Here is a 21,504-nt window from a genome sequence, read left to right as displayed (position 1 = left end):
GTAGTTTGTTGAAAATACAATCTTACTATTTAATATAATTCTGTTGATTATCTCATCTACGGAAAGTGTTACGGAAAATAAGAAGGATGTAATAACCCTAATCCTTAAGAATCAAAGTTTTGAATGTTTTGATACCGTACAATATGTACCTACAATAACATACATTGTCCGCATCATCGATTGAATTCACGATTCCATAACAAGTCTTTGTTGAAACTTAGCTCGTAAGTAATAATCCTATTTGGTAGCGTTGGACGAAATGATGGCCACCAATATAACACCGGCTCCGATACAGTCAACAGTGTTCTCATCATGTTCTGTCAGTTCTGTTTAGTTAGTCACATTAAATGCGCGACGACGCACGCCTCGCCTGTAGCTCAGATCACTCGTATCGTAAATTGTACACGAAATTGACCTTCGTTGGCGGGTTAATTACAGACGAATTTCGTAAATCAGAAGGCATTTATTTGGCGTTTGATTAGGACTGGCAGTAAAATGTGATTAAAACAGTGTAACTTTTATTCTTAATTAAATGTGTAATTAGTGCCAATTGGATTTTCTACAGGAAAATATTTAACTGATCGCTGCTTACAAAAATTTAAGCATTTATGTGAGTAGTTAAATATAAATTAGAAGTTCTTTATCTATAGAGAACACTTTAATTATTTTAAGGCTTCATAAAGTAAAAACCGGTCAAGTGCGAGTCGGACTCGCTCACCGAGGGTTCCGTACAAACTTTCAATAGTTGAATCATCAAAATATTATTCATAGAACTCTACAGATTTGACTAAATCCCTCAAGACTCAATTTCCCACATAACAAGTAATATTTTTAACCGTCGCCTCATATCTCTCAAGAAGGACGGTTATCAAGTCGTCTGTATGTTTTTTTTTTTTTTTTATTTTATTTTTTATGTTTGTTCCTCGATATCTGCACATCGCAATCAACGAATGTTTCATTCAGGCCACTCAGGGTACAATATTTATAAGGGTTAAATAAACTTAGCAGTGAAAAACAGAATTGTTCCTACACGTCAATGCGAAGAAAATTCTAACTGTAGACCCATACAACCATTTCAGTCGCAAAATCTTCAAATCAGTAACTAACTGTCAAATGTGACATAACGCGTGGTAACGTCGTGCAAACAATGCGACCGTATTGATACAATAACAAAATGTAGTCGTCGTGTGCACTCGTTACGGTAACAAAATGTGTACGAATTTGTGGCTGTCAATGTCACTGTCAGAATGACTTTTAACGACACTTTATTAGTCGACGTTTGCACACATAACGGTAACAACATGTGGATGAATTTGTGGCTGTCATTGTCACTGTCAGAACGGTTTCTGACAGTGACATTGACAGAATTTGTACACACATGTGTAGGTCTGATTACCGAACTGCTCCTAAACCACTGTATCCGCAAATGACAATCTGAAATACGAAGGTTTCTCAAACTGTCTTGTGAAGTTGTGGACTGGTTGCTTTGAATCATTTAAATATGAGCGAATTAAATAATAATAAACGACGACGACCATTTAGCACTCTTCCACATTTTATAGAAATGTGAGAAAGTTAAGAAAAGTGCAGAATGATAATACAAATAGATAAGCACTTTATAGTTACTTATTGTATTAAATATATAATTTTTAATTCTTATTGATAAAAATGAAGTGTAGTGTTGCTTTACACAATAAAAGTAGGAATCAAATGAAATAGAGTATTTACTGTGATATTAATAGAATTTCTGTTGCGCAATGATAGTTTTTTTCAGTACAGATGCTGCTTTTTTAACGCAGTAGTGCGAGCAAATCAAGCAATGATTCATTTCTTGTCTGGTCGAAACTCTTAGCTTAGATTTAGGTACTGAAAATCGTCGTACGATACACGTGCGAAAAGGACATTCACAACTCGTGTCGATTTAAAACACTCCCTTTGTTCGTGTATTAATTTATCGCTACTCGTATCGATTTTCCTCTTTTCCGCACTCGTATCTACAAGTATTTTGTTTGGGTTACAAAAAAAACACATTATTTACTCTACTACGTTTTATTTATGTCTCTTTAACATTACAAATTTGTAGACACTTATCTATACAAAAATCTTGACAAAAGAAGTACAGATCGCTGAAATTAATGTTGATAGTAATATTAATGACGACTACTTCAACAAGTGTCAATTTTGAAATGCCGCAAAATACTAGTTGCTCTATATTAGAAGACCATAATAATATGATCCCCGATCCTTTACAATCCAGCAGCTCGGTACGCACGTTACAATTTTTTTTTAATCTTCTTTAGTGAGGGCAACTGAGTACGACGGCATATTTAATTGTTTATAAAGTTTGAGGATACCTGGAAAAAAATTATACAAGAAGCCATTTTGAAAATATAATAAATATTCACTGCATTCGGTCACGCGTGTACGCTGCGACCATTTTGCGACCGTTTGTCGACCGTTTGGTGACCGTTTGGCGACTGTTTTTTACATGGAATATTACCGTCTTAATCCATATTTTAACAACTTTATTGGTTTTCTAGGCATTATTTTTATTATTTCAGTATAGTATATGCACCGGAGCAATAAAACTTCACCAATCAATATACATAACACGCAAACACCGAGTAGTCAATAATATTATTACTGGTTAAACTGAGGTACGAGTAAATTGATGGCGCGTTGATAAATTTAGACTTATTTTATGAAATCACTCGAGCAATTTAATTGGCCATGGTAATTAGCCCACATTATATTACAAATGCAAACAATATTTATCTTTAACAAATTCTTACGCCATTACATTTTAATGTCAAATGATTTTATTTCTTTTTTACTTTGACGTCTCTGACGGTCGCCATTTGAAAAGAATGAAATGAACGAATGATTTTGGGAAAGTAGTCGCCAAACGGTAACAATGTGTGCACGCGTAGTGCACACTTCTGTCACTTCTGTGACCATTTGTGCCTGTTACCAATCGTCCCCATTTGGGTCGCCGCGACTAAACGTCGACCGTACTGCGACTAAGCATTGAGACCCGAAGACCTGAGTGTACACAAAATAGGAGGATTTGCGTAGGAACGGCGACCGATTATGGTTATATGGGGATAGAACTTTAACTTCACTTATCAAAACCAAATTCATACTTTTCATTATTTATCACACAGAATCAGCTCCTCAATTGTCATGAGTAAGCAACAATAAAATTTCCATCTAATTTCACCGTAACAATATTCTAAAAAAAAATAAACCGGCCAAGTGCGAGTCAAACTCGCCCACCGAGGGTTCCGTACAAACTTTCAATAGTTAAAATCTCAAGTTTTTCAGATAACTCTAAAAACTGTACCTATACAGTATGAGTATTATTGTGTACAATGCCATCTCTCGGTGAATTCGCTAACTAATTTGCGCGACCTGTGTAGTATGTTGGTTTTTAGGGTTCCGTAGTCAACTAGGAACCCTTATAGTTTCGCCATGTCTGTCTGTCCGTCCGTCCGTCCGTCCGCGGATAATCTCAGTGGCCGTTAGCACTAGAAAGCTGAAATTTGGTACCAATATGTATGTATATCAATCACGCAGACAAAGTGGTAAAGTAAAAAGTGGAAAAAAATGTTTTGTTAGGGTACCCCCCCTACATGTAAAGTGGGGACTGATTTTTTTTTCATTCCAACCCCAACGTGTGATATATTGTTGGATAGGTATTTAAAAATGAATAAGGGTTTACTAAAATCGTTTTTTGATAATATTAATGTTTTCGGAAATAATCGCTCCTAAAAGAAAAAAAATGTGCCCCCCCCCCTCTAACTTTTGAACCATATGTTTAAAAAATATGAAAAAAATCACAAAAGTAGAACTTTATAAAGACTTTCTAGGAAAATTGTTTTCAACTTGATAGGTTTAGTAGTTTTTGAGAAAAATACGTAAAACTACGGAACCCTATACTGAGCGTCGCCCGACACGCTCTTGGCCGGTTTTTTCAGGGATGATTATTTATAATGTTTAAAACCGATTTCGGCAATTTTTACTTTATTTGAAAGAAAATATTTTACAAAGGTGGGTAAATGAAAATTTAAAATCTCAAAAGTTTTTTGTTAATAAAAAAAAAGTTTCCAAAATACAGACATGATTTCATTTTTCCTGTAATATTTAGCACAAAATCAATGTTTCGTAAAATTTTCATAATTTTTCGTCGGTAAACTTCGGAGATAAGGGGGGGGGGGGAACGGAGGAACGGTATTTTTTTACATTTTCCTTCAAAATTCTTTTTTTTCCCACAGCAAAAAAATTCAGTATAACAAATAGTTTCGATATGTACATTTTGAGCTCTTTCTAACGATACTCGTTTACACAGTTTGCCCCCCTTTCAGTTTTGCCACTTTCTATATTTCATATTAATAAATTTAGAAAAAAAATATATACCTTCAATTTGTAGAGGTTAACAATGTTCATAATTATTCCAAATTTCAAATCGATAGCATATATAAGTATTAGTTCTCGAGATATTTAGTAATGTGACAGACGGACAGACAGACAGACAAAGCGGCGCCATAAGGGTTCCTTTTTTTACCTTTTTGGTACAGAACCCTAAAAATGACGTCTGAACTAAGTAGAAAAGTTAATTAAATTTTCCATATGATGTCCATGGTTGTATATTTAACACAATGAGTTCCACGTACCCATTGGGCGCATTTCTATGATCGTAGTTGCTTTCTTCTACAAAGCAGGAAAACCTTGGTATCGGCTACGCGCGTTGCGCTACGAAAACTTTGTACGTGAATGTGCTATGAGAAATACAATTTTTTTTTCATTTACAATGAAATATGTAGTTAAAATTGAATTAAAAAAAATTGTGTACTATTCCGTCCATGGACACCCGCAACACTAGAGTTGTAAGTGTGTTTCCAGCTTTTAAGATGGATACGCTCTTTTCGTAAAGGTCGTGTTGGTCCGGAAACATCGCCGCAGGTGACAGTTCATTCCAGAATTTAGTTGTGATATAGGAAATTGAAAACCGTCTAGTGCTAAGGAGTGTTTCGCCGAGCGTAGACACAAAATACTTACCCTTAAAAAGAAGTATATTATGGCGGGGTAATTGTGCAACGAGGTTGACCTATTGTAATAGATTATTTAGCGGAGTAGTCATCCTCGTGATAGTAATAATCCTATTTGGTAGCGTTGGACCAAATGATGGCCACCAATATAACACCGGCTCCGATACAGTCAACAGTGTTCTCATGTTCTGTCAGTTCTGTTTAGTTAGTCACATTAAATGCGCGACGACGCACGCCTCGCCTGTAGCTCAGATCACTCGTATCGTAAATTGTACACGAAATTGACCTTCGTTGGCGGGTTAATTACAGACGAATTTCGTAAATCAGAACGCATTTATTTGGCGTTTGATTAGGACTGGCAGTAAAATGTGATTAAAACAGTGTAACTTTTATTCTTAATTAAATGTGTAATTAGTGCCAATTGGATTTTCTACAGGAAAATATTTAACTGATCGCTGCTTACAAAAATTTAAGCATTTATGTGAGTAGTTAAATATAAATTAGAAGTTCTTTATCTATAGAGAACACTTTAATTATTTTAAGGCTTCATAAAGTAAAAAACCGGTCAAGTGCGAGTCGGACTCGCTCACCGAGGGTTCCGTACAAACTTTCAATAGTTGAATCATCAAAATATTATTCATAGAACTCTACAGATTTGACTAAATCCCTCAAGACTCAATTTCCCACATAACAAGTAATATTTTTAACCGTCGCCTCATATCTCTCAAGAAGGACGGTTATCAAGTCGTCTGTATGTTTTTTTTTTATTTTATTTTTTATGTTTGTTCCTCGATATCTCCGTCGTTACTGGACCGATTTTGAAAATTTTTTTTTTGATTTGATTTTGATATGCATACAGATTGGTCCCATTTTTCTCAGAACCCAGTTCTGATGATGGGATCCTGGAGAAATCGAGGTAACTCCTCGAATCTGAAAGGCATACATATGGTGATTTTTGTGTTTTTAAAGGAACAGCATGCATTTAGGTACGGAACAGTGACATTTGGTGCAGTGGAACTGCTGATGATGGCCAGCACGAAACTCTTCAAATCTGAACGGCACGCTTATAGTGACTTTGGTATTTTTATAAGAACAGCATGCACTTTCGTCCAGAACAGTGACATTTGGTGCAGTGGAATTGCTGATGATGGTCAGAACCGAACTCCTCAAATCTGAACGGCACGCTTACAGTGACTTTGGTATTTTTATAAGAACAGCATGCACTTTCGTCCAAAAGAGTGACATTTGGTGCAGTGGAACTGCTGATGATGGCCAGAACCAAACTCCTCAAATCTGAACGGCACGCTTATAGTGACTTTGCCATTTTTATAAGAACAGCATGCGCTTACGTCTAGAACAGTGACATTTGGTACAGTGGAACTGCTGATGATGGTCAGAACCGAACTCCTCAAATCTGAACGGCACGCTTATAGTGACTTTGGTATTTTTATAAGAACAGCATGCACTTACGTCCAGAACAGTGACATTTGGTGCAGTGGAACTGCTGATGATAGTCAGAACCGAACTCCTCAAATCTGAACGGCACACTCATAGTGACTTTGGTATTTTTGTAAGAAAAGCATGCATTTAAGTTCAGAACAGTGTCATTTATTTAGTTATGTTTCTTAAGCATATTGAGTTTTCAAGTCAAAGTTTTTCAAGCTTCGATTTCTTATAATATAATCGGATTTTTGAGGAATTGAGGAAGCTCCTCAAACCTTAACGTTATACGTATATTCATTTGTGTTGCCATCTAATAATTAAATCATTAAAAGCAGTTTTAAAAAATACTTACATATTTCTACATAATCCAACATTCGCAAGTAGCTGTCACCAGAACCCGAAAGGCGACGGTTTTTTTTTTCTTAAAAATTATAATATACAATTTTATTGTTAGACAACGTCCAAATAAAATCAAGACTATTCGACTTTAATAGTTTACGACTTACGACATGTCGCAAGGACGCTCCTGAACCGACCTCATTATATCAGGAAAAACGCGATGTAGGAAATGTGCGTTCAACGTACAGCGACATCTATCGGCAAATTGACTAAACTAATGCGCGCGAGCTAGTATAATAATAATTTAAAATAATTTTTATGGAATAATTGTTTATTGCGTGAACCGATTTTAACCATTTCTATAGCCTCTATTTGAAAGCAGGTAATTTCATTGTTATTTTGTTAGAAAATACAGGTACAATAAACTCCCGCAAGGGTGTTGAAATTGAAAATGTAAATCTGAAAGGTTTTTTATAAATAAATGAAAAAGTTTTCAAGATACGTGTACGATTTTATTTTTCCTGTAATATTCATTATAATAGCTATGATTGGTGAAAATTTCATAAATTTATGTTGGTAAATTTCGGAGATAAGGGGGGGGGGACAGTATTTTTTTTTAAATTTTCCTTCAAAAAACATTTTTTTCCACAACCAAAAAATTATAAAAAATAGTTTTGATATAAAATACTAAATTTGAGCTCTTTCTAACGATACCCCACTTGACCTAGTTACTTGAAATTTTCAGTTTGCCCCCCTTTCATTTTGGCCATTTTCTATCATTTATATTAATTAGTTTAAAAAAAATACTTTCAACTTGTAGAGGTTCACAATGTTTATAACTATTCCAAATTTCATATCGATAGCATAAGTAGTTCTCGAGATATTTGACAATGTGACAGACGGACAGAGTCGCACCATAAGGGTTCCTGTTGTACTGTGTGTGTTTGGTACGGAACCCTAAAAAGAATAAACCTAGCTCTATACAGTTTGTGTCTTCAACATAAATGGAAATTAAATCAAATAAAACATAACTAGCCAAAATGCAATAATGATGAAGCACGCGGGCTGGAATGCCGCAATTGACGATATTGCGAATTTTGTGTACATTTAGTTAGTCAAAAGTCCGCTCGGCCCCTAATATTTTCATACCACGTCGGTTACGAACAAGCACACGTAGGAGCTCCATCTGATGGTCACCGTAGACGACGATGGTCTCCTAAAACTTTAGGCTTTGCCGATCCTTAAAACCCTCTCGGTTTATTCCTTTTTGTAGCCCTAGAAAACGTTGTCGTTGTTGAGATTCAGTGTGTGAGGAAGGAACACCCGGCCGACAGATAAGTAGTAGTATGGTGATAAAAAATTCTGCCGCAGAAATATAACTGCTATCTAGGGCGGCTATTTGCAGTATTTGCGATGCTTCAGGCATGCGGTGTGTGGCCCTTTTCCCGTCATCTCTACTCATACCTACTGCTGGGATCGAGACCTGCCTGCACTTTGGCAAATAGACCCTAACAGCGTGGCTTGGGATTCTTCCACTACATCGGATGCATTAGATGTCATGGTGGCATGTGTGCATGTGCTTTGGCGCCACATTTAAAATTGGACATATCGCAGTCGGTGTTTCAAAAGTGGTCTAAATTTAATCTCTCCCAAAATAATGTTTCTCTGACAGTAACATTAAAAGAGAGATAATGTCTACAGACTCAGCTATCTAGAGCTACAGACTCGACTCCTAATTTCGCAGACGTACTTAGAGTCGGGTTTAGTCTGTAAAAGTAATTTGACGTAGGTGTCTAAAAGGTTCTTCCATGCAGTAGGTAGAGCTAAGAGCGTAGAAGTTACGATGTTACAATGAAATAATTTAGTACCTTTGCATATTTTTCCTATAAGGTCTGAGGTACCCTATCCCCTATGACAAGAATACAGGTAGAGACACAATATATTTTGCAGGTCCACCCAGACTGCCACTGCCAGAGGATTCTCTGTCACTGCCAAAGGAGCCTCTGTGTAAGATACATATTTCGCCAAAAAAATATCGATTTAGTTGATCTTTCGAATAGTTAATACATCTAATTTTGAAACCAATGGCTATGGCTTTATTTTTACGGCTATAACTAAAGAAAATCCAGAAATGGTCGCCTTAAAAAAGTGCAAGGCAAAAGCCATATCTACCCAGATGAACTTGACATTTGGTTCTCTAGGTTGACAACAATTCGTTTCTCGCATTGACCTTACGTAAGGAACGGGGAATTTCAATCGGTTCTTATTTAAATTATTATTAGGTAGAAAATCCGGTGAAATAATCTCTCTATACGTGAACATTATATATTTACTTTTAGGGGTACCTTACTAGGCAGGTGAATGAACACTACTAATTGGTAATACAGCTAACCGAAAGAATGGTCGAGGAAATGGCGCAACTAAAGTTCCTATATCTCCTTCAAGTAAATATGAAAGTGATAAGTAACGTTACTTTGTGGCCTGCATGGGACTAGAGCCAAGGGTTATATTTGGCGGATTGTCGATTGTAGGTACCTACTTACTAGGTATAAGGGTCAAACTGCAGATATTATGGTTAGTTGGTTATATCATGTATACCTCTACGTAAGATTTTTTAGGTACCTACAGTACATTCTGCAGGAAATAAGTATTCTCTCTCAAATAGGAGACTCAAATAGGAATGGCTAAATAAAAATCCTGTATTTGTACCTAGAGAAAATATATTAGTTTAACATGAATACGATGAGTCATAACAGGTAGACTGTGTTAATTAACTCGCGTTATGCTCACTAGGCGATATACTTTTAGCGTGTAACTAGGTTACTTTTAGCGTGTAACTAGGTATAAGTGAATAACTAGGAAAGTATTAACAACTATTATTATTTACATTTATTTTAGATCTAGCCAGGTTAATTATAGTATGAACATGAAAGTAAAATATAAAACACTTACAAAACAATACAAAAACATAATATATAAACACATTATAATAACCTAACCCGGGGTGCGGAAGCAGGCACAGTGTTCTGTGACTTCTGTGGCCGCGGGGCAGGTACCCAAGCTGCCGGTTGTTAGGGCGGCGCGGCGCGGCAGGTACGCAGCTAATGCCGATTCTGTAAAAACATTTTTCTCAAACATGCAATGAAATATTGTCTTTACGTTCCTTAAAATGGGCTGGGAAGTATCGCTTTTTGGGCGCAACAACTCGAGAGGACTGTAAAGGGATTTCATATTATTTTTTAGGCCTAGGCCTGCAAAGTAACTTTTTTTTATAAAATATTGTCCTTTAGAGCATTGTTTTTTATTTCATTGTATGTTTGAGAAAAGCACTATGGCGTGAAAACGGATTCCCGGCCTCGTATCCCTATCCGGCCTCGCTCGCACGCTCGCTCGGCCGTATATACCTACTGGCCGGAAATCCTCATTTTCCCGGCCTCTGATGTAATGTACTATTTAACAACGCAGTTGCTGTTCCTGGCACTTGGGCACTGCGGAGAGGCCCGCCAGATAGTAGTATGTTGTGTATGTTAATTTTGAAGTAGGTAATGTGTAATCATGTCATCATGTGTAATCAATATTTGAGGTACCTCGTGAATCTTCAATGACTATTAACAATGCAATGTTGTAGTGGTCTCAAACTGATCTGGCCCCGTAGCCGAATGGCATTTCTCCGACGCCAAACGAAAGCGATACGCCGCTGGCTCTGTCGCGCCAATACGCAAGCGCGATAGAGATAGATATCTACTAGCGCTTCGTTTCGTGAGCGTTTCGTGAGCGATTGTGCCATTCGGCTAGCCACCCTGATGATTAATTTGATGGTATTCGAATGAGGCATAGGGACAGGAACTCTAATAAGTAAATAAGTATTAGGTAGGTAGGTACTTAATACTTATCTAATTTAATGTAAGCACCCTAACAAATATTTGCATTATTTTTATGAGCAGGTATAGGTACCTTATTAGTTATAGGTATGTAATTTTTACAGCAGGAAATAAAAGGCTTTTTTATTTTATTTTTATTTATTATTATAGAAACTAAGAACATTTATGTTTACAAATCTAGTTGTTCACGTTTGTTTACATATTCAAAAATAATCTTTTCGAGTTCATTATCTGATAAAAGTTTTGAAGCACTCACAGACAAAGGAAAGAAAGGCGCAGTCGATAAACAAGTTTGATATCGAATGACAACAGAGAGTCAGCACAAGCTAATTGGCAGCAATTTTGATAGCCCAGACTAAGTGTTATTTTAAAGGTAAAACTTCTGCGAATTGTGACGTAGGTACTTACCTATAGGTACTTCTTTTCAATTCGTGTTGGTTTAAAGAAGACTGTAGTATGAGAAAAGTCTACTTTCCACACAACTTGTATTATGAATTAACTATTCTTTCGTTAGGTATATCTAGAGAAAAAGTAGGCTCAATGCTTATTCGTATGAAGATATATAATTATGATCACGGGTGGTTGTCTACATTTCACTAAAAAATATTTTAATCAGTTAGCTATAAAATCATTCGATATTATCTGAACAGTAAGTAGTTCTTGTATGTATATGTATACTTATACATAGCTAATTTACTACATCTACTGCCTTTTTTAAGACGCTTTATTCCTTTACTCTCGTAACGTTATAGTATTTACCTACCTACCAAGTGAGTGTCTAAATCAGACAGGAATTTGTTCCAGCCATGTCGAGGAGTTATGAAATCTAAGTGGTCAAGTAAAATTAGTCATAAAGAGTAAACAGACCTCAGGTCAAGCATAATGGCTCCATTCACTGTCCTGTTGTCTGTGAAGAAATCGCAAGCACAGACACTAGACTAGGTGTAAGGTCAGTGCGGGCAAGACCGGCATAGTTTATTTGAAATAAAGTTTGAGTGGATAAAACTCTATAATTAATTTAGTCTGGCGTAATGCGCATGGTCCTATGGGATAGCAAATATTATATTTTACAAAGCTTTTATAGTATTTTGGCGAAATAAGGTAATTTTAAGTCATAAAAATCACATTTTTTAAGGCTCGGCGGGTTGACCGTCCTCCCGCGATGAGTACAGAAAGACCGTCTAGTGCTTGTTGTCGCGTAATTTCATATGAGACTAGGTTCCAAAACCATGATCATTGTTATTTTACGTAATAACAGGGCAGAATGTGCTAGATAATTAATAAAATAACGTTGAAATTTTAAACATATAAGCATTTTTCCATTTATAAGGCAAGACCGGCATATGTCCCGTAGATGGGGTTCATAACCTTTTCTTTTCAGGTCCAATTTAGTCACGATATTACAGGCTCATATAAATCCAACTACTTATTTGTTTTTGAAACTTTGCTATTAAGTAAAGGTAGTACGTGAATTAGTTTGGTAACATTTCTTAGCAATGTCTGGGTTTTGCTGTAGTCACTACCAGCACACCCGAGAACCTGTTTGACCAAACCCATGACCACTTTTGTGTCAAAGTGACAGTCAGCAATGTCAGATTCCAAAGTGGTCTTTAATTTTTAAATCAGCACCCCCGAAAACCGACTAATGACACCCATGGCGAATTTTGTGTCAAAATGACAGCCAGCAGCCCAGCACAATAAAATTCTAAATTGGTTATTAATTTTGGTATCAGCACCCCTGAAAACATATTTGACGACACCCATGACGACTTTTATGCCAAAGTGACAGTCAGCAATGTCAGATTTCCAATTGGTCATTAATTTTGGCACCCCCAGAAACCTACCTATTTGACGACACTCATGACGACTTTTGTGTCAAGTGACAGTCAGCAATGCCAAATTCCAGATTGATTATTAATTTTGGAATCATCACCCCCGAGGACCTATTTAACCACACCCATGACCTCTTTTGTGTCAAAGTGACAGTCAGCAATGTCAGATTCCAAAGTGGTATTACTTCTGTTCACCTCTTATCATTCTTCACAACCATGTCACATACATTTTATTTTTACTTAATACTTTCGAATGATTTTAGTAACACAATACGAATCATTACCAAAACTGTATTTCGAAGTTAAAATCAAAAACGGTACAACTACCATAAGCCAAAAACGTACTTATACATATATTACTTAAACAGACATTTCCAATAAAGCCTAAAAAATGTTGGCAACTCCTTGTTTATGATATGCCGGTCTTGCATTTCTCTTTTATGCCGGACTTTCTGAGTAGGCACAATTTCTAAGTTACATATTTCAGAACATAAAACTAGAAATTGAGCGCGTTTTGAGTAAATTAATAGTACTAGTCAGAAAGAACGGTTATTAAATGACTACGTTACTTATCTAAATATATAAAAGAAGAAACTGACTGACTGACTGACTGACTGACATATCAACGCGCAGCCGAATCCGCTCGTCCTAGAGATACAATATACAAATATTCCGACTGCTTCTATTTGATTTTAATTTTTTGCGGAACCATGTTGAACTCGATGTTCGAGTTCGAAACACAAATCAAGATTATTGTTAACTAGTGTTCGTCCTAGGGATATGTACTGAAGACCAATGGCTTGAGGATGAAAAACTGCTATACCTTCGGAGGTGTGGGAGGCGTAGATATATAAACACAAAAGTTATAGTCAATAGACGGTCTTTCCGGGTAGACGGTCTTCCCCACACTGACCTTAGTGTACCTACTAAAAATACATAAACTGCTATACCTATTTTAATAATTTCTCACCTTATAAAATAATAGAGAATCACTAATACTAATGCCGAATTCAAATATATGAACGGAAATCATAATTCATACTTGCAAATATATTAAAAAAAAAATCGTGAATGTTTATTTATGACTTGCAACTAGGTCAAAGTCAATCTTGCATCACAAGTCATAATGTTTCGTGAAGACGGCATTCTAGGCATAATCGTGAATTTCAACATTAGGTATGATCGTAAGGACACGTACATATTTTAAAATTATGATATAAATAATATAATAAAAAATAGTATAAAAAGTGGGCAATAAATGTAAAACGCTACGCATTAACTTTCTTCCTAATTGTTTTGCTTATTTTGGAGTAGGTAGGTATGCAATTATGTAGAGTAAAGTAAGAGAAACCAATAATTATAAATATCACATCAAAAGTTTAGATAGGTATGGGTCGTTCCGAAAAAAAGTACCTAATAAAGAATTGTGTGTAATGTAATAAAGTTAACTGCAATAACCGGCCACGATGAAAGTGCAACAATTGTGAAACTCGGTGCATCTGACTCTAATGCACCTGTAGCTATGCTGCAAAAATAGGGCGGTTATGCATGTGCAATGCCATCTTAATGCACTTAAGTGCGTGTGAAATCATCGCATCAGTAGGTTTTATTACCTACAATACCATTTCGTTACTATTTACTACATACCATCTATAATATAAAGATAAAGTATAAATATCAATTGTTTTGAATGCTGCTTACGAGTATCTACTTTTACTTATACATACATACATCCATACATATAACCACGCCTGTATCCCATAAATGGGTAGGCAGAGCACATGAACTACTAAGTTTCAGTGCCACTCTTGGCAAAAAGGGGTTGAAAGAAATCCAAATTGTGACATTGCAGTGACAGGTTGCCAGCCTCTCGCCTACGCCACAATTTAACCCATATCCCACAGTCGACTTCTACGACATCCACGGGAATAGAATAGAATTTCTTTATTTGCCAGAATACGTATGGTACAGGATGACAACAAGTTTTATAGGTTTCAGTATTCAGTAGTTAACAATATAAGATCACAAAGAAAGGGAAGAAAGAAAGGGGATGGTGAAATTCTTAACCCGTCACCACACGGGTCTACTTTTACGCGTTATTTTTATGTGAAATAGTTTACACGACTAAGTTATGAGTAAATGGATTATCTAGATTCTAGGTCATGAAATGGAAATAGATAGGTAGGACCTAGGACGTCACGAAAGCGTTTGCTTCATGTTAGTTTTGTGACTCTCACTTTCAGGTCTTGTGTCTCCATGGTTAATATTAGTACTTTATAAGTTTATAATAAGTAACTCTGTTTTGAAAGTGTTCTATGGTGTACTTAACGCAATCGCTGCATTGAGATCAAAGGAAAACCTAATCTTCCGTGCGTGACGACGAGGTCGGTCCCCTCAAGTTCAAGGCCCGTCTTCCTTGTTCCTGCATCTGTTAAACTCAACTTGCAGTCAGTCAGGTGTAGGTTATTAAACGCATAAATTTTCTTGGTATGTTACAATTCGGCCACTAAGTACCTAAAGGATAACTTAGTAGTCACCATTCAGATCTAGTCCGTACGGCGGCCGTAGGCGTCACTTCAATGCCTAACCCGCCTAAGGGTCCCCCCACATCTAGCGAGACGCTAGATGTGGGGGACCCTAAAGTCGCCAAAGGGATTTCAAGGTTGCAGTGCAAACTTTGTAAAAAATAAATTGAATACTCTTGACTGCTACGCATTTAATGAATTAACGAATCCCGGTAACCCTCAGTGTAGAAAACTACTGGAGTTATAGATAAAGCTACCTATACGATGTGATAAGCTAATGAATATAAATATTTGCTTACAATGTTCTCTTATATGGAAAGCAGTAATTACGAGACAGATTGTACCTCTACAATGTACAGTTTGTAAACATAACGGAACTTTTTATGATGTTAGTCTGGGTTGTCCGAGTAGCTATTAGCTGTAGGCTTCTAAACAACAATAAAAATCGCACTGATCCAATTTGAGGAAAATATCGCTGTTTCATGGTCGGTCTTAAAATAAATGACCGTGTCAATGTGGTCAACTGGTCACGGGCAAGGCTACTAAACGGAGGGGTCGTTGAACTCGTTCAACTGCAGGGACAATCGGGCCACCGATTGCGCACTCACCTACTTGAAGGAATTTAAATGGTATTATATGTTATTGTTTTTATTCAAATTTAACACATAAATGTCACAATACAATTTAATAAAATTTAAATCAAGTTACATGTATGTATACACATCTAAACTTAAAATAAAATTAAACTAATATAATTCTAAAAACGGCCCCTGTGGCATAGTACCGAAAACGCTGGCAGCATTTCCTCCCTGGATAGTCAAACTATGGTTTTATTTTACTTTATGGAAATGGAATTAAATTTTGAATTTTGCAAAAATTATGGTGCTGATTTTTTTAATTTTAAGCGCTGTCTTAAATTAATATTAATAAATATTTTTTTAAATACAAACGATAGAGATTAGGAACATAAGGGCATTTACCACTCGTATTCTATATTACACTATATCGTTTAGAGATATGAATGAACAAAATACATGAAGCGAGAGGTCGAAATAAAAAAAAATTGGCTCCCGTCATTTAATTGTGCGATTGCTGCGCCCAGGGTGGCTAGCCGAATGGCACAATCGCTCACGAAACGCTCACGAAACGAAGCGCTAGTAGATATCTATCTCTATCGCGCTTGCGTATTGGCGCGACAGAGCCAGCGGCGTATCGCTTTCGTTTGGCGTCGGAGAAATGCCATTCGGCTACGGGGCCTGATGATACTAACGATATAAAGTACTTACTTAGAATATTCCCGCATTAAACACTTTGCCTATAGTTAGCGAGCTAGTAAATTATGGCGAGTATTACCTACTTCCCTATTATAGTTGAAAGCAGTTTCAATCGCGTCGCGACAAGTAAGTAGGTAACTGCCTAAGCATCTGCATCTAGGTCGAGCCTCGCTCGATGCAAAGGTAAGAAATGTAAGAATATAAAGGATTACATGGGTGTAAATGCAAGATTGTTAGTTTACGACTCAAAATAATGTAGGGTAGGGTTAACCCTTCGAATGGTAATGTGCCAATACTAATATAATACTTGACCGTTGAGACATGCGTCATTTATTTACTTACACTGTTACTTACGAGTGCCAGACGTTTTAAACCAAGTAACAACTTAAGAGAAACCTGGTAAAACGGTGACTTTTAACGCAATTTACTAGTAACCAGTTGCGAAGCCAGTAGGTACCTCGCGTTTCGCTTTCATTAAACTAGTCCTAAATTTCATACTTAGTAGATTTTAAATTTTCCAGTAGGCAAAATATGAGTAATCATCTTATCCTGGCATGAAATAGATCATAATTATAATAAAAATATATACTTAGTAACAGGTAACCTGCCGCAGATAAGTATCTAAACTATTTAAGTAGATAAGTACCTACATACAACAAACAAACCACACAAAAAATAAAATAAAAGGCAAAGTGACTTTAAAGCTTGAATATGATTAGGTAATGCTGTTGATCACTATGTATGCTTTTACTATGTACAATGAACAAAAGTTATAAGTTTATACTTAGGAAAACTTAAAACCCAGCAGCTATAGCAAGATACATAACATATCTTCAGGGGGTTACTAATGTATTACCGAAAGTTATTTGCCAGATTTTCACATCCCAAACAATGTATCCCAAAAATTTAAAAGGTAACTCATCATTCCCCAACTTATCGTGTGACATATACATATTTGCCAAAATAATGATATCCAAATAAATATTAAGACATTTCCTTACTTTGGCAATGTTCATTTTAACAAACTTCAATTAATCAAAATGATTAATTGCCAAACAATATTATCCCAACAGAAAAAAGCCAAATCTAACATTTGGTAAAACATTTCTTGGGCATTTTTTATTTTAGCAAACCTTGTTTACTCAAACCGAGTAGTTGACAAAAATATAAATAAACAACATTTAGTTTGACATTTTTTTATATTACCAAATCTTAATGTATTCGAAATAAACCTACTTTTTAACCGCCTTCCAAATCTCAAAGGAAGGGGTTATCAAGTCGTCTGTATGTTTTTATTTTTTATTTTTTTAAATGTTTGTTCCTCGATATCTCCGTCGTTACTAGACCGATTTTGAAAAATTTTTTTTTGATTGAATGTATATGCATACAGATTGGTCCCATTTTTCTCAGAACCCAGTTCTGATGATGGGATCCTGGAGAAATCGAGGGAACTCCTCAAATTTGAAAGGCATACATAATTACATATGGTGATTTTTGTGTTTTTAAAGGAACAGCATGCATTTACGTACCGAACAGTGACATTTGGTGCAGTGGAACTCCTGATGATGGTCAGAATGGAACTCCTCAAATCTGAACGGCACACTTATAGTGACTTTGGTATTTTTATAAGAACAGCATGCACTTAAGTCCAGAACAGTGATATTTGGTGCAGTGGAATTGCTGATGATGGTCAGAACGGAACTCCTCAAATCTGAACGGCACACTTATAGTGACTTTGGTATTTTTATAAGAACAGCATGCACTTACGTCCAGAACAGTGACATTTGGTGCAGTGGAACTGCTGATGAAGAGTGAGCCGCCCCTGGTTAGAGTTCCGTTCTGATAATCATTCTCATCTGTAAGTACTTCAGATACATCCAGATTTCAAAATTGGTTCAGAAATGACGGAGATATCGAATAACAAACATTAAAAAATATACAGACGAATTGATAACATAATCCAACATTTGAAAGTATTTAATATCACCAGAACCCCAAAGGAAGGCGGTTTTTTTTTTCTTAAAAATTATTTAGTAACATTCTGTGTGGGGGTCGCAGTTCTAACCTAACCTAAACCTACTTTCTTAGCAACATTTTGTGTGGGGGTCGCAGTTTTAACCTAACCTAAACCTAGTTTCTTAGCAACAGTTTTGTGTGGGGGTCGCAGTTCTAACCTAACCTAAACCTACTTTCTTCGCTTCAGTTTTGTGTGGGGGTCGCAGTTCTAACCTAACCTAAACCTACTTTTTTAGCAACATTTTGTGTGGGGGTCGCAGTTCCAACCTAACCTAAACCTACTTTTTTAGCAACATTTTGTGTGGGGGTCGCAGTTCCAACCTAACCTAAACCTACTTTTTTAGCAACATTTTATGTGGGGGTCGCAGTTCCAACCTAATCTAAACCTTCTTTTTTAGCAACATTTTGTGTGGGAGTCGCAGTTCCAACCTAACCTAAACCTACTTTCTTAGCAACATTTTGTGTGGGGGTCGCAGTTCCAACCTAACCTAAACCTACTTTTTTAGCAACATTTTGTGTGGGGGTCGCAGTTCCAACCTAACCTAAACCTACTTTCTTAGCAACAGTTTTGTGTGGGGGTCGCAGTTCCAACCTAACTTAAACCTACTTTTAGGTTTTTAGGCTATGTTTAGGTTTGTAAAGATTATTTGACTCGTCATAATTATGGTATTTTCGTCAAAAGTGTTTGTGGGAAGCAAACGTGTAAGTAGTTGTTAAAATCTGTTTGGGAAATGAAATTCGGTAAATGAAAACAATCATGTTAAAACACTTGTCAAAAAGTGGTTTTGCATGGTGTGTTTTTAAGGAAAAATTTTTTTACTAAACAAATTATTTAAATAATTTTGTCCAGTAATTAATTTGACGAAAGTAAAGTTGAGCAAACTTTTCTAGTCAAAGTGAAACATTTGCGAAATTAACAGTTGGGGTTATAAAAGTTGGTTCACTAATGTTTGACCAAAACAATTTTAGCAAATGTTCATTTTACAAAAAACGTTTCATCAATATAGTAATTGGCAAATATGTTATTCCGCATATGTATCATTTTACAAAAACTTACTTGACAAATAATCATTTAGTAACTAATACATTAGTACAATGTGTTACTTAATAAACTATCAATTGTATATTTTTCATGTTACGTAATAGTATGTTTGACAAATTGATACATTTACCAAATGTCATGTAATAAATTGTTATAAAGGAGTTACAGTCTTTTCTTTTAGCCTAGGCTAAACTGATCGACCCACTTTTTTTTAGATCACTTTGGTTTGTGTTGGTCACAGTTCTAACCTAACCTAACCCACTTTTCTAGTATTACTTCGGTTTTGTGAGGGTCACAGTTCTAACCTAACCTAACCCACTTTTCTAGTATTACTTTGGTTTTGGGAGGGTCACAGTTCTAACCTAACCCTCTTTTCTAGTATTACTTCGGTTTTGTGAGGGTCAAAGTTCTAACCTTTTTTTTTTTTTTGTTTAGGGGGGGAAAAATGCAATTTCGCATACCACTTGGGTGCGGGGACGGACCCAAGTGGTTATGTGGGACTCCTTGTTAAGGGCTAATGAGGCCTCAAGTCTACCCACTAAACGACCCCCCCATCTGCCGCCATTGTGCTGTAGCGGTGGGCTGCAGGAACACTTGCGCTTTTCGTCTACAGTACCACCAGCACCAGTCCGCAGTGCAGAGCACCACCTCCGGAGGCCCTTCATGACCTCGTTTTATGTAGAACCGTACTCGGTACGGTTGACCTCTCAGGGACCGCGTGTGCAATGGATGGCAGGCGTCCCCGTGCCTGTCATCCTGCGATCAACCTACGGAGGCAGGCGGCGGTCGTGTGCGACCCGTCTGCGTCGAGCACGCTTGCGGCGCCGTTGGTCGGCCATTGGGGCGATCTCTCTAGCGCGTTCCGCCATTTCCTTTTGCTGTATGACGTCTTCGCAAAAGGTCTGTATTGTATGCCACGATCTTTCACTGTCTACCATGGATTTGACCACGGCAGGCAGCGATAGATCCGGCCCCACTATGGCAATTACGTCAGCACGCTCTGGTCCCCACACTGGGCACTCCTCCAGCGTGTGCTGTGCGGTATCAACTGCCGCGCCGCATTCGTGGCATTCCTCCGTTGGCTCTCTGCCAGCAATCTTGTGAAGATAGCTCCCGAAGCAACCGTGCCCCGAGAGAATCTGCACAAGCCGGAAAGTGAGAGCGCCATGTGGTCGTTCCAGCCATAGGGACATGACTGGACGAATCGCCTCAATTGTCCGGACGCCCGCACTTGGTCGTTCGAGCCGGTCCACCCACTCATTTAATGCCTCACGAGAGAGTTCATTATGTTTGGCTTCGATCTCACGTGGCGCTGGCCAGAAATCCCGAGCCCGCGCCTCCTCACGCCAAAAGAAAACGGACGCAAGGGCTCTCGCGTCCAAGTCCCATGGCAGGGATCCAGCCAGCACGCATGCAGCCTCTCCGGATATTGTCCTATAGCCCCGCACAGATCAAAGTTCTAACCTAACCTAACCCACTTTTCTAGTATTACTTCGGTTTTGTGAAATTTACAGTTCTAATCTAACCTAACCCACTTTTCTAGTATTATTTCGGTTTTGTGAGGGTCGCAGTTCTAACCTAACCTAATCCACTTTTCTAGTATTACTTCGGTTTTGTGAGGGTCACAGTTCCAACCTAACCTAACCCACATTCCTAGTATTACTCCGGTTTTGTGAGGGTTACAGTTCTAATTCTAACCTAACCTGACCTAACCCACTTTTCTAGTATTACTTCGGTTTTGCGAGGGTCATAGTTCTAACCTAACCTAACCCACTTTTCTAGTATTACTTCGGTTTTGGGAGGGTCACAGTTCTAACATTTAATATGATTTGATTCGCTATTATGTGTTTCATTTGACCCATATTATAAATTACTATTACAGATTCACTTGTCAAATAATACATTACAGCAAACATTTTTAGGCTAATCGTAGGTTTATTAGTCAACATATTTGTTAAATATGAACTTGTCAAAAATATCGTTTATAAAATGTTATTTTGTAAGTTAAATATTTAGTTTTGAGAATAATTTAATTAATGTCAAAAATGTTTTTGTAAAGTGAAGACTTGCCAAAATATAATTTTGCCAGTAGTTGGTTGTCAAG

The 21,504-nt window shown here is 37.0% G+C and overlaps 1 protein-coding gene across 1 annotated transcript in view; it reads left to right on the top strand.

The window, feature by feature from the left end:
- The first annotated feature begins 5,240 nt into the window (after window positions 1-5,240).
- Window positions 5,241-21,504, top strand: part of LOC125225752 (neutral ceramidase) — a 37,615-nt gene continuing 21,351 nt past the window's right edge. The window contains exon 1 of the mRNA XM_048129596.1: window positions 5,241-5,529. The gene's annotated coding sequence lies outside the window, so the exon portion shown is untranslated. The remainder of the gene's footprint in view (window positions 5,530-21,504) is intronic.

The sequence above is a fragment of the Leguminivora glycinivorella genome, chromosome 1 (assembly GCF_023078275.1).
Source record: "Leguminivora glycinivorella isolate SPB_JAAS2020 chromosome 1, LegGlyc_1.1, whole genome shotgun sequence".
In the NCBI taxonomy this organism is placed as follows: Eukaryota; Metazoa; Arthropoda; class Insecta; order Lepidoptera; family Tortricidae; genus Leguminivora; species Leguminivora glycinivorella.
The sequence above is the reverse complement of the archived record's forward strand: the minus strand, read 5'-3'. Positions and strand labels throughout refer to the sequence as shown.